The following is a 10,205-nucleotide window of genomic DNA, read 5'->3' on the forward strand; positions in this document are numbered from 1 at the left end:
TTACCTACCAAAAACAGATTCTTTGAATATTTGGAAAGAAAAAAGGGAATATAAGTAAGTATGCTAGAACTGTAAAATAAAAGACGTCTTTCAATTTACTAGAAAGGTGTACTGATGGAAAATTTGGTCCACTAATGAAACTTACTACCACAAATTCATCTATAACACTGGAAGAACGTCAAGGAAATGTTTGATATAGAAGAAAGGTGTGTGATAATGATATCCCATTATAACAGTTATCAGCTAACTGGCCATCTTAGAAGTTCTGCTGTTTCCCTGGTGCTTTCACATAAGCTATAAATAAACAAATAAATAAAAAAAATAAGGTTCACCACTAGAGGGTACTGCTATGGTAACCTGTAACAGAAAGGCACTTGGAGGTGTTAACAAATCTATTATACATGTGTTATGTCAAGCTGCAACAGGAAGGCACCTGGAGGAGGTAAGAAATCTATTATACCCGTGCAGTGCTGTTGTCACATTGAAGAACAAAGGCTTCTCTGTGGAGAAGCTGTGATCATTTCCTAATTATTAGGCACAGCAGTGGCCTCAGTTGAAGAAAAACTGAGCAAACTTAGATATCAAAACTTCAAAAAAAAGAGTATTCAAGTGAGATTGCAGCTTTCTGAACACGGAATGACAAATCTTCATACAATTTTTTTGTAACTTTATTGAACTAAATAGATGCTGCACAAGAAATCCGGGTCACAGAATGTCAAGATATCAGTACAATAAATTAGTTTCTGTCCTGAAAAATGGATGGTTAAAATAGGCAAGACAGAAAAAAAAACCCCACTGTGTTTCTCTTTAGTCTACAACCAAATTAACTAAGAAACCCCCAGCCAAATGGTCTCCAACAGTCAGAGTTTCCTTAGTATTACCAGCACTATTACAGCATCAAGGTATTCCTGTTAGTTACATCAGGACAATAAGTACTGTTCAAATACAACACAAATTGCAAAGTCAAACTGCTTCCATCTGGGTTAAAAATGGACTACATAAGTCAGAGTGTTTTGGTGCTGCTTAGAGGGCTTGAGGGTATATTCTTTATATTTTATAAAAGATCCTCACACCACTCTGTATCCCACTAGGAAAAAAAAAAAAAAAAAAAAAAAAAAAGTAGGACTATTTCTTCATCCAAAAGCAAGGTCTGCTTTTCCAACAGACGTTCTGCTCAAAGGGAGCTCTGACCATTAGCTTCCTTCCAAAGAGCCATTCATCACTTCTTCAGCTTTCAGCTGGCTTCTCTTCATCTCAATATCCCATCTTCTTTCTGCCTCTGACCTACGCGTAGTCATTGGGGAAGCCCACACCCTGTAAGTCCTTGTCAGGAACTCAGGAACCTAGGTGACAGATGGGCCTTTGCTGCCCTGACAAGCCACTCCCAGAGCTTCCACTGACACCCTCTGACTGGGGTCTCCTTTTAACCTCATGTTTGGGTCTTCCATCCCTGTCTCAGATACATCTTAGGTACGTTTTCCCATAGCTGTGTAACTCAATAGTTATTTGGATTCCCTGGATTCACCTTGGACCTGTCAGGTTACCTTTTCTTTACCTGATGCTCACTAGACTGTCAACAGGACCTGCTGCAGTCACCACTTTGCTCTGCTCACCTGCCTCTGTGAGTGTGACCTGGTGCTTGAGGTCACCATCCAATCTGCCTTGTGGCTGTTCTCCTCTCACCCTCCTTTGGGAAGCAGCCTCTTCTTGCTGCTACCTGACCGTCCCATGGAAAAATGAGACTTGACTTCCTAAGAGAGTCCCAGTTGTCCTTACAGCTTGAGCAGTAGCTTCTGCATCTGGAAGACCTCCTTAATAAAAGTCCTTGAATGCTTCTCCCCCCTGCCACACCCAATAGCTTTAAGTAGGTTTGTAAACGGTGGCAGTGAGTAACTCACTTTAGCATAATAAAAATGCAATGAGAAACAACAGATAGTAGTCACTGACCATTGCCAGGCATATATTATGAGAACATGCCACAATTTTACGTGCATCCCTAAAACAGCCACCAGATTAATGATGTATTACACACACACAGACTTTTCCTGACACTTGCATCCTGGGAGAAGGACAAGGAAAAGGACTAAGATATTTGAAGTCAGAGTCACTGGATGGATCCTAGTAATTTTTTTTTTTTTTTTTCTTGCAGGAGAAAGAGTCTCAGAACAGCCAGCCACAACAGGAATTGTTTGGTACTGCCTTATTAGCAATGAAAAATGGTTATCTATGGAGCTGAAACAGGAGTCCTGCTCTGTGCCTTTTGTCTCCTGACCTGCTCTCTAATTCAAATGGCTATCTCTGAGCTTACACTTGGATTTGGGGTGACTTTCTGAGTTTCCTCTGAATTGGCCACTGCCCAATAGTTACTTCAAAACCAGAATTTATTTACCTCACTGGGGGTGGTATGTTCACAATTTTACATGCTGGCAGTTCTATTTACATGCACAAATACTGATTTTGGACCATAATTTTAATAAGTATCTTTCCATTTCTGTCCCTTCTAAATATCATACATCGTTCTTCAACACTCTTTACATCCAAACTCTGCCAAAGTCTTTTACTGTCCAACATCTGATTTTCTACCACCTTCTGTGACCTGGACGCCTGCATAGTAGCCATAGATCTTGCCAGCCCTAGACTAAATTAGTGCAGTGCACTCCACTTAGGGCTACAGTAAGCATCTTAGCTACATTGTTTCCATCTTTAACTAGTTCATCAGGGCTCCGAAAGGTAGAGTGGTACAAGAGGGCTGGCTAATATTCAGGCATCTCTTCCTCCAAGCTCAAGATCAGTGCATCCTCATGAGTAGGGAATAGAGCAAAGGAGGCAAGAGGCCTGCATGGATGAGCAAGGCAAAACTCAGACAGAAGAAGGAAGTTTACAGGACATGATAGAAGGGACAGGCTGCTTGGGTGGAATACAGGAACATTGTCAGAACATGCAAGGAGGCAATGAGGAAGGCTAAGGTCTATTTGGAATTAAAACTGGTGAGAGATGTGAAGGACAACAAGAAGGGATTCTTCATGTACATCAGCAGGAAAAGGATGACAAGGGAAAATGTGGGCCTGCTGCTGAATGAACTGGGTGCCCTGGTGGCAAAGGACACACAGGAGGCAGAGTTACTGAATGCCACCTTTGCTTCAGTCTTCACTGCCAATGCTGGCCCTCTGGTTTCCCAGACACTGGAAGCAAGAGATAAGGTCTGGAGAAAGGAAAACCTTCCCTTGGTCAAGGAGGATCAGGTTAAAGATCACTTGAGCAAACCTGACACCCACAGATCCATGGGCCCTGATGGGGTGCACCCCCGAGTGCTGGGGGACCTGGCAGATGTTATTGCCAAGCCACTCTCCATCATCTTTGAAAAGTCATGGAGGGCAGGAGAGGTGCCTGAGGACTGGAGGAAAGCCAATGTCACTCCAGTCTTCAAAAAGGGCGAGAAGGAGAATCCAAGAAACCACAGGCTGGTTAGCCTCACCTCCATTCCTGGAAAGGTGATCGAGCAGCTCATCCTGGAGGTCATCTTCAAGCATGAGGAAGAGAAGAAGGTTATCAGGAACAGTCAACATGGATTCGCTGAGGGGAAATCACACCTGACCAACCCGACAGTCTTCTATGATGGAATGACTGGCTGCGTACATGAAGGAAGAGTGGCAGATGTTGCCTACCTTGACCTCAGCAAGGCTTCTAATGCTGTTTCCCATAAGATCCTCATAGGCAAGCCCAGGCAGTGTGGGTTAGGTGAGTGGGCAGAGAGGTGCATTGAGAACTGGCTGAATGGCAGAGCTCACAGGGTTGTGACCAGCAGTGCAGAGTCTGGCTCACCGTGTTCCCCAGGGGTCGGTGCCCGGTCTGGTCTTGTTCAATTTACTCATCAATGACCACAGGCACCCCCAGCAAGTCTGTAGATGATACAAAGCCGGGAGGAGTGGCTGACAGACCAGAAGGCTGCGCTGCCATCCAGCGAGACCTGGACAGGCTGGAGAGTTGGGTGGGGAGGAACCTGATGAAGTTCAGCAGAGGCAAGTGTAGGGTCCTGCACCTTGGGAGGAACAACCTGATGCACCAGCACAGGTTAGGAGCTGACCTGCTGGAAGGCAGCTCTGTGGAGGAGGACCTGGGAGTGCAGGTGGACAGCAAGTTGCCCATGAGCCAGCAGTGTGCGTTGGTGGCCAAGAAGGCCAGTGGGATCCTGGGGAGCTTTAGGAGGACCATGTCCAGCAGGTGATCCTCCCCCTCTGCCCTGGTGAGGCCCCATCTGGAGTGCTGTGTCCAGTGCTGGGCTCCCCAGTTCAAGAGAGACAGGGAACTGCTGGAGAGGGTCCAGTGCAGGGCTACAAAGATGATGAGGGGATGGGCCCATCTCCCTGATGAGGACAGGCTGAGAGAGCTGGGCCTGCTCAGCCTGGGGAGGAGAAGGCTGAGAGGGGATCTTGTCCGTGCATACAAATATCCCAAGGGCGGGTGCCAAGAGGATGGGGCCAGGCTCCTTTCAGTGGTGCCCAGTGACAGGACAAGGGGTGACGGGCACAAACTGCAGCACAGGGTGTTCCCTCTGAACATGAGGAAAAAACTTGTATACTCTGAGGGAACAGAGCACTGGAGTGGCTGCCCAGAGGCTGTGGGGTCTCCTTCTCTGGAGACATTCAAAACCCTACTGGACGCGACTGTGCGCACCCTCCTCCAGGTGAACCTGCTTTAGCAGGGTCTTGGGCTAGATGATCTCCAGAGGTCCCTTCCCACCCTGACCATTCTGTGATTCTGTGATATCTTCCATAAGATAGACAAATATTAATCTGTTGGCATTAGTCAACAAACACTCTTTATGATTCTGCATTGAGATCAGGAGGCAAACCATAATCTTGAATGGTGGCTGAGTCCTAACTACAAGGACATTTTTGCTATTTGTGGATATTTCAGACTATATAGTAAAGCAGATATAACTAAACTCCTTAACAGTAACCTAATGTATGAGTATTGCAATAGCACATATATTTTAACTCATTCTCACTTCTACCAGCTTAACAAAAATTTGTCAAGTTTATCTCTCAGGAAATAAATAAATAAATAAAGCTGCTCTTGAGTTGTGGCCACACAGTCATTTCAGTCTGAATTAAATTTCACATTTTGATAAACACAGCTTTTAGTAGCTCAGCAAAACAATTTCTCCTTTTTCTTCACTGTCAGTAAAACCCTGCTAGATTCTGCACCCAGTTTCTCAATGCATCAGGGCCATTTACAGAATGGTAAATCACAGCACTTAATTGTTACTTTGAGTGGTTCACCCAAAGGAACTGGTTTGCTCGGAGGAGGCATCTTGTTCAGTTTCCCTCCAGAAGTGACCAGTAGAGCCAAACATGCAGCGGGTATTGCTGAGACACAGTGCTGTGAGCAGTCTAGTGGAGAGGCCATTCCCTGCCTGGAGCTGCCAGCTGTATCAGCGCGTGGTAAGTCAGATAAGGGTTGAGCCCATGGAAGTCCATAGCTGCTCTCTCCAGGTGACTGCTCTGCCCCACTGCTGGAAATTGCTGTCCTCACTTTGGCCAACTGAACTGACCCCCCAGAAAAAAGTGGAGGAGGTTACTTTTTTTAATCCAGTTTGTGGAATGACCTTACAAGTAGCTGGGTCAGAACAGCTGAGGAGCTGGCAAGTTGCAGTGAATTGTCAGGTTTAATTAGGACTGTTATTTCTCGAGCTATAGTTGCTAGTGAAGGTCTTGTGTTGTCAAGTAGGCACAAAGCTGAATGTCCTAGTCAACAATTACCCTGGTAAAAAAACCTCTTGGTTTTCTTTCCAGGAAATTAAACAAGGACATCTCTATTAGAAGTTGTATTGTACTATATTCCCAGGAACATAGCACATCTGACTATATACGTGTAATAGTTTACAAGGAACTGAGAAATTTTAATGGAAGAATTACAAGAAAGACAATATGTATAAAATTGTTCTGAGTAAATAGGAGATAAATAAAATTAAACCCAGGCTATTTCCCCATTAAATTAAAAACAGTTTAGAAGACCTTTTAGCTCCCAACTACCAATTAATGTAAAAAAAATATTCTTAAAACCATATGGTAATGGGTTTGTTGCAATAAGTTAGCACTCATACAGCAATTACTTAATATATCTGGATGGCAAAAATAAGAAGCAAATTACTATGATGACCATACAATTTGGAAGATAATAATGAAAGTTAACAGTTGACTTGATGATCTTAACAGTCTTTCCCAATGTAAATGATTCTATGACTCTAAGTTAACAATTTGCAGTAATTATGTGTATTGCTTAAAATGACTTAACTGTAGATGTTGGGGAAAAGATGGAAAGTTGTATTTTTTTACTTGTTAAGCTGGCAAAAGAAGAGCAAAGGTGGTGCTAAATTGCGTACTGAAAGACTGAACATATTCTTTCTCAGACTAATTTCCCAGAGCTTTATAGTAAGTACAATTTCTGTCTTATGGATGTGTAAACTAAAACACAGAGCAGTCTGGAACCAAGGTTTCTACATCTCCTGTCTGTACTGGATCAGTGTATACAGAATGTTGATTATTTGTTATAGCATATGGGAAGCATATGACTTGACATATGGATTTTGTGGCAAGTATTAAAAACTGACAGAATCAGAAAAGAGGAAGTGTTTTCAGTGTGGAGAATATAGAAAAAGTCATCTTCTGCAATAAACAAATTAGCTACATTCCAAAATGGATTTGTGCAATAAGTTTGACAGAACAAAATTACAAAACAGAAAAACAGGCCAGTTTGTTTTTTTTTTTTTTTTCATATTGTTAAGAAGGATCAGTACTATGGGCAATAGGAATATCAATAAGATATACATGAGAAAAATACAGTAGGTGTCAGTTTCTTTAAATGTGATATGAATAACCTCAAAGACAAGTAATTTTCAATAAAATGCTATGCTGCTGAAAACAGAGAAACATAGTTTGCTTAGAATAGATCAGGCTGATAGATTGTTTCTGTCTAATCATATTTGTAATGCTGAGTAGGCTAATTACTGAGCACCCAGGCCCTGATGCCATAATTGGATCTGTGCACACAGACCTCTGCTAAAACTTGAAGTTCTATTCAATTAAATTACACCCTATACCTCTTTAAAGTACACAAGACCATTGTTCAATTTATATGTCCTCATAAAAGAGGCAGTTGAAACACAACTTATCCATTAAACACAATCACTCACACCTAATTTATAGACAGAACAACTCCACCAACTTCCCTAAAGTTGCAAGAAACATGAATTTGACATGGATAAGGAAGAATGCAATTTAAAGAAACTGGAAAAGGAGAAAAAGGAACAGACATAACCAACCAGGGAAGCAAGCAGAAAAGAAAGGAATGAGTAGAGTAAGTGGAAGAATTAAAAAAAACCCCAACACCAAAAGCATCACAGGGAAAGTAGGAATATAATTCCCAAAGACCAAATTTGCTTCCTACAAGGGTTTTCCCTCACATTATCTTTATCTCTTTCTCTGCCTTTCATTCCTTCTCTCCCTGGAAGGGAATGTACATTTTTGTTCCTTTCTGTTGTTCTCTGCATGTGTTAACCACCAGCTTGCAGGCCCTATCACAAAATAATACTTTTTTCCCCTACCATAACAATTTATCAAAATTTCTATTGTCTCTGTGAATTGCAGTTGGAAATAAATTTAAAAGCATTCTTCAATGGCAGCACAGTCTAAATTAGTGGTGAAACATACTTATTTCTATTTCAATAGTATACACGCCAATTACAGGAGAACTCTCATGGTATTTTTAAATTACATTTTGTATTTAACTTGTAAGAAGAAACATGTGCCCAGGGATGAAACTGGAAGGCATTTTTCACAGTCAGACATCTAAAGCAAAGATCTTTCAAAGGATTCAAAATTCCTTAATTTTATATTTATAGGAAAACACATAACTAATTACTAACATAGACAATATATATTCTAATACATTGAAAGTATTGGATATCAGTATGTTCTCATATGTGTGTATGTATACTCTAATACTAGAATATATGTACTATCCTATATATTAGAATATATATAATATATATTTTTACATATACTTTCTCCTTTCATTTTCTCATCATAACTGATTCAAATATTATCAGTGTTGAGTCTGGTGTTATGACTAAAATTCATTTTTTTCAATGAATACTCACCAAAATACTTGTAATGTTACCTCAGCTGTCAATATTTTGGGTGGGGTTTTTTGATAATGGTGATGCATCTTGCTCCTGTATTTCATGGGGCAAACAGAAAAGCAAACTTTTAAATACTCATATTCTTAATAAAATCTATTGTTCTCAAGAACTTACTCTTGGAAATCAATCAACTTAATCAAACAACACACTCATAATCTCATTTCTTTTGCAAGTGATGATAACCAAACCTGGTTTAAGATGGAAACCATACGAAACCACAACTTTCTTACAATTTCCATTTAAGACTGCAACTTTTCTGGAATTCAGTCTGAGTTTAAAGGACTTACGAAGTTCTGATGTCAAACCACAAAAATTTGGAGGTACACAGGGGAAATGTAATTTCCATCTCTCTGCATGACGATTTTCTTGCCTTCAACCCTAACAGTCCCAAAATAGAAACACAGTGTACAGACACATTTTGTGACTGGGATTAGGGGACCTATCTGGCTGACAAATTACCTAGTTTAAAAAAGAAGTATTTTTTTAAGGTGAGGTTAATTCATACAGGGTATGGGTTAGCCAGACTGGCAGCTGAGATAGCAAAGATGGACTGGTAAGCTACCGTGTTTGGGGGGTGGGGGGGTGGGGGGTGGGTGGGAAGGTGAGAGACAGCAATGTCTTGCCACTACGGACTTCATTATCTTCAGCTGAAAAAGTTTCATTATATTTTTAGATAACAAGACTCGCAACCTACAGCCTTTGATCAAACCTGGACCCCCATTTGGTTGTGTGTGTTTCATGAACTCTCAAGCACTCATTCTCCTAGGCGCTCCATGATGCAGGCAGGGATTGGGCCAAGTACCTAGTGAACTTGCCACCTACCAGCCTCTTCATCAGTCATTCCACTTGTTCTCCCTATAGCGGGACTCAAAATGTGTCCTGTTACATTCAGTGAAAATACACTCTAGCAGGTGATAAGACACAGGTGATAGATATGAACTCTCAGGAAGTGCTTGCAGTTCACTCGCCAAATGTATTCTCATTACCCGAAGGGTGAGAGGATTGGGAATTGAGGCCTGTGTGCTAGGCGAAGTCTTGCACCAAGTGAACTCCAAGAGATGTAAATATATAAAAAATCCCATTGTTTCCTGTAAAGGATACTGTCACGTACTATGATGGCATTAGGTACTGAACAAATGCAAATGCAAGCCTTTTCCCACTTTGTGTCAAAGGATTCACATTACAGAGGCACCAATGCACAAATGGCTTCTGAAAGCATATGGATCTGCCCCTCTTGTAACATTATCTTGTCTTCACTACCTTTTAGCTTTTATTTTCAGGTAATTTTGTGCATCAGTCAAATAAGCAACTGTCACTACCTGCCACACTTAAAATTAAGATACTTCCTGTAGACATCAGTCTTTTGTGTTCTAGGCAGGACTTCAGCAGAATGGCCACTGCCTCTATCCAGTGTCCCACTCTAACCCTCACACACACACACTTCCCATTGTCACCACGCTTATAACTTCCACATCATGTGAAGGACTTAATGCCAAGAATTGTCTTGCAACTCTCACCCATTTGAGTTGAAGCTACAGATTTCTTTTAACACCATAGCCCAGAAAAGAAGTTATTTCAGGGAAGTCCGTGCACGAAGGATGTGAACTAAAGGAGCACATTTCCTTCCAGTCTCATGACATGCCGATGCATCATCTGGTAGCTGCCTGGTGTCTCCCCACCCCTCAGGCTCCCATGTCTAGGAGGCAGGATGCGGCAGCAACTCGTTTCACCTTGCAGGCAGCCGCCTCAGGTACACCTATGTCACCAGACAGGCCCGTGCATTACTCAACAGTCTCCATCCTGCTCCTTTGGCCTCACACACACTTTTCTAGGCCTCTGTCCCACCTGTGGCCCTGTCAATGTACAACCCACCTAACCAGCTGCGGCATGAACAAGAGCTGACCACTTGTACTGGACAAGGGCCAGCGCCGCGGCTGGAGGATGCCTGCCACACCACGGGGCTCGAGCTACCAGCGCCCAGCTCGGGGCCTGCCCACCCCAA

This window comes from Falco naumanni, chromosome Z, assembly GCF_017639655.2.
Source record: "Falco naumanni isolate bFalNau1 chromosome Z, bFalNau1.pat, whole genome shotgun sequence".
NCBI classification, from domain to species: Eukaryota; Metazoa; Chordata; class Aves; order Falconiformes; family Falconidae; genus Falco; species Falco naumanni.